The following is a 4,758-nucleotide window of genomic DNA, read 5'->3' on the forward strand; positions in this document are numbered from 1 at the left end:
TGAAAGGACTTGGTCTAGCCTCTGATCAAAATTGACTCTCCTAGTGTAAGGATGTGGGTCTCCTTACATTATTGGCAAATGGAGCGCCAACCTTACACTTTCTGGGCTAAAATTCAAGGGTCATCCTCGGACCATGGTGCTCCAATTTTTAGGATGTGGGTTCACACTAGTGTCATCATTTTTAGTGACCCATGCATTAGCATAAAACTCTTGCACCATTAAGATTCCAACTTCTGGAATAGGATTAGTTAGGACTTCCCAACCTCTCCTCCGGATTTCTCATTGGATCTCTGGGTACTCATTCTTTTTTAGCCTAAAGGGGACTTCAGGAATCACCCTTTTCCTTGCCACTACTTCATAGAAGTAGTCTTGATAAGATTTGGTGATGAATTTCTCTATCTTCCAAGGTTTGGAGGTGGAAGCAACTGCTTTTCCTTTCCTCTTTCTAGAGGGTTCTCCAACTTTGGATGCCATAAGTGTGAATGGAAAGCAAAAAGCAAGGCTTTTCTAATACCAAACTTAAAAGTTTTGCTCGTCCTTGAGCAAAATATAAAGAAAAGAGTAGAAGAAGAAGAGATTCGGTAGAAAAAGGGGGAGAGGAGGATTCGGCCAAGTGGGCTTGTGTGTATGAAGTGTGTGTTGAAAGGTTAGAAGAAGGGGGTATTTATAAGGGTGGGATGGGTTAGGGTTTGAATGAATGGGTGGGAAATGGGTAGGAAAATTTGAATTTGAAGTGGGTGGGGGTTGGTGGTAGTTATGGTGGTTTTAGGAAGAGATATGGATGTGATTGGTTGAGGGTTTATGGGGAAGAGTGTGTGGAAAAGAGAGAAAAAAAGGTGGGATAAGGGAGATTCTGTGGGACCCACTGATCCTGAGAGGCTAGGAAATTTGAATTTCCTGCCCCCTTGTGGGCATTGAACGCCCAGCTCCTGCTCCTGGCTGGCGTTGAACGCCAGCTATATGCTCCATATAGGGCATTGAACGCCCATAGGAGGCCTCCTTCCTGGCGTTCAATGCCAGGTCTCTGCCTCCTGGCTGGCGTTCAACGCTAGCAATGCTGCTCCTTTTGGGCGTTGAATGCCCATTAGGGATACCCTGTGTGGCGTTCAACGCCAGCTTGGCTGCTCTTCATGGGCGTTGAACGCCCATTCTGGCCCCCTTGTCTGGCGTTCAACGCCAGCAAGGTACTTGCTCCAGGATATTTTGTTTCTATTTCTGACTACCTCTGTTTCTGTTCTAACTACTGCACATGATCATAAACTCAAAGAAATAATTATGTAAATGAGATTGATATAACTTAAATAAACTTAAAGAAAAATAAGAAAACTAATTAGTGATGGGTTGCCTCCCAACAAGCGCTTCTTTAACGTCACTAGCTTGACGGTTAGCTCGTTACGGAGATGAACAGGGGCTCAGAATGTCCCCCCTTACAGTGAACTTCTTGCCTGTGCTCTCATGGATGAGCTCTACAAGCTCTAGAGACAGGATCTTGTTCACTGTGCGTAGAATGACTAGGTTGTTAGTTAAGACAACTCTCATACTAGGTGAGAGGCCTTCAGTGGGGATTTTCTTATCCCTCCAGCCTTTAGGTACTTTCTTCTTAGTACCTTTAATCTCAGTACTTGATGATGGATGCCCAACACCAAACTTTGGATTGGTGTCTGGGGGCTTTGTATAACTTTGCACTGAGACAAAGGGTTGAAACACTAGGTGTTGCACAATCGTCTCTCTTTTGTCAGAGGGAGAGTTAGGGCTAGGCATCTTGAACAAGATGTGGTCCTCCCATAACTGTAGAATCAGCTCTTCCTTTGCTACATTAAAGATGGCATTGGCAGTGGCTAGGAAGGGTCTTCCATGGATGCTGGATTCATCCTCTTCCTCCCCAGTATCCAAGATTATGAAATCTGCAGGGATGTAAAGGTTCTCAACCTTTACTAAGACATCCTCTACCAGACTATAAGCCTTTTTCATTGACTTGTCTGCCATCTCTAGTGATATTCTTACAGCCTGTACCTCAAAGATTCTCAGCCTTTCCATTACAGAGAGTGGCATGAGATTTATGCTTGACCCTAGATCACGCAGAGCCTTCTCAAAGGTAATGGTGCCTATGGTGCAAGGAATTAGGAAGCATTCGGGATCCGGCATCTTCTGAGGTGGTTTCTGTTGAGCCAAGGCATTGAGTTCCATGGTGAGCATTGGAGGTTCTTCCTCCAATGTTTCTGTTCCAAATAACTTGGCATTTAGCTTCATGAGGACTCCTAGGTACCGAACAACTTGCTCTTCCCTAGTTTCCTCTTTCTCATCAGAGGAGGAGTGATCCTCATAATCCATGATTTGCAACAAGGCATTCAATGGAACTTCTATAGTCTCTTCATGAGCCTTAGTTGCCTTTATTTCTTCAATAGGAAAGTCTTTAGTGGGTGTTTCTCCGCCATTACTGGCATTCAACTCCAACTTTTGTGTCACTTTGGGCGTTGAACGCCCAGTAAGGCCTTCCTTACTGGCGTTCAACACCATGAATGGTGCTTTTGTGGGTGTTGAACGCCCAGTAAGGACTTTCTTACTGGCGTTCAATGCCAGTGATGGTGCTTCTTTGGGCGTTGAACGCCCAGTAAGGACTCCCTTACTGGCGTTCAACGCCAGCTTTGACTCATTCTTGGGCATTGAACGCCTAGTAAGGACTTCCTTACTGACGTTCAACGCCAGAGTATCCCCTTCAAATTTGGCCTCAGCTTCCACAATGATGGCCTTGCACTATTCTCTTGGATTTACTTTAGTGTTACTTGGGAGAGTGTTGGGAGGGGTCTCAAGGATTCTCTTACTCAGCTGACCAACTTGTACCTCTAGATTTCTGATGGAGGACCTAGTTTCTATTATGAAACTGTGAGTGGTCTTAGAGAGTTCAGAGACTATAGTTGCTAAGTCAGAGAGGCTCTACTTAAAAGTCTCCATCTGTTGCTGAGCAAATGGGAATGGTGGTCTGTTGTTGAACCTATTCTGGTTTCTTCCACCTTGATTATTGTTGAAGCCTTGCTGAGGCTTCTATTGATCCTTCTATGAGAGGTTAGGATGATTTTTCCATGAGGAGTTGTAGGTGTTTCCATAGGGTTCTCCCATGTAATTCACCTCCTCCATCATGGGTTGATCTGGATCATAGGCATCTCCTTTATAAGAGGTGTCTTGAGTGCTTCCAACTATAGTTTGCATTCCAGTCAAATGCTGAGAGATCATATTAACCTGTTGAGTCAAGATCTTGTTCTGAGCCAATATGGCATTCAGAGTGTCAACCTCTAGGACTCCTTTCTTTTGAGCTACCCCATTGTTCATAGGGTTTCTCTCAGAAGTGTACATAAATTGGTTGTTTGCAACCATTTCAATGAGTTCCTGTGCATCTTCAGACGTTTTCTTCAAGTGGATTGATCCACCAGCAAAATGGTCCAATGATATCTTGGACATCTCAGATAGACCATCATAGAAAATACCTAGGATAGTCCATTCTGAGAGCATGTCAGGAGGACATCTCCTGATCAATTGCTTGTATCTTTCCCAAACTTCATAGAGGGATTCACCCTCTTTTGTCTAAAGGTTTAAACTTCCACCCTGAGCTTGCTCATTTTCTGAGGTGGAAAGAACATGGCCAAGAAATCATTGACCAACTTTTCTCAAGAGTCTAGGCTTTTCTTAGGTTGAGAATCCAACCATATCCTAGCTCTGTCTCTGACAGAAAAGGGGAAAGCATAAGTCTGTAGACCTCAGAATCCACTCCATTAGTCTTAACAGTATCACAGATTTGTGAGAATTCTCATAGGAATTGATGTGGATCTTCCAGTGAAAGTCCATGAAATTTGCATTTCTGTTGCATTAGAAAGACTAACTGAGGCTTAAGCTCAAAGTTATTTGCTCTAATGGCAGGTATGGAGATGCTTCTTCCATAGAAGTTAGAAGTGGGTGCAGTAAAGTCACCAAGAACCTTCCTTGCATCTCCTCCATTATTCTCTTTGGCTACCATGTTTGTATTTTCAGTTTCTTGTTCGAAAAATTTTGTGAGATCTCTTCCGGAGTGTTGTACTTTAACTTGTTGCAGATGCTTCCTTAGGATCCTCTCAGGTTCAAGATCAGGATCAGGATCAAAGAGAGGTTCTTTATCCCTATTCCTGCTCATAAATAAGAAAAAAAAGAACAAGAAAGAGAGAGAATGGGAGTTTCTATGTTAAAGTATAGAGAACTCCCTGTGAGATATAAAAAAGAAAGAAGAATGAGGGTAGAGGAATTAGAAGAAGAATTCAAAAATTTAAGAATTAAAAAGAGAAACTAGAATTAAAATATTTTTGCTTTTATTTTAATTATTAATTGAACTAAAATGATTTGAAAACTTGAGTGTGATTTTCGAAAAAGAAGAGAGAGAAAGAGATGAGAAGTTTTCAAAAATAAAAGAAAGAGGAAAAAGAGAGAAGAGAAAACAAGTAACTAATTAAGAAAGATTTGAAAATAAGATAAGATAGGAGATTTGAAAAAGATTTGATTTTAAAATTTTGAAATTTAAAATTGAAAATAAAAAGTCAACAAGATAAGATAGAGATTGAAAAATTTTGAAAAAAGATTTGATTTTGGATTTTGAAATTGAGACAAGATAAGATAGAGATTTGAAAATAAGTTAAAAAAATAAGATATGGTGAAGATTTGAAAAAGATTTGAATTTGAAATTTAAAATTTAGATAAGATAAGATAATGATTTGAAATTTAAAGAAATATAAACCA

The 4,758-nt window shown here is 41.0% G+C and overlaps 1 non-coding gene across 1 annotated transcript; it reads left to right on the forward strand.

Moving 5' to 3' along the window:
- Positions 1 to 3,505: 3,505 nt before the first annotated feature.
- LOC148567214 (small nucleolar RNA R71) lies at positions 3,506 to 3,608 on the forward strand. The gene has a single exon (XR_015882516.1). It is a non-coding gene; the product is annotated as a small nucleolar RNA R71 (small nucleolar RNA).
- The last annotated feature ends 1,150 nt before the right edge of the window (positions 3,609 to 4,758 follow it).

The sequence above is a fragment of the Arachis ipaensis genome, chromosome B4, assembly GCF_059453495.1.
Source record: "Arachis ipaensis isolate K30076 ecotype BB chromosome B4, ASM5945349v1, whole genome shotgun sequence".
Lineage (NCBI taxonomy): Eukaryota > Viridiplantae > Streptophyta > Magnoliopsida > Fabales > Fabaceae > Arachis > Arachis ipaensis.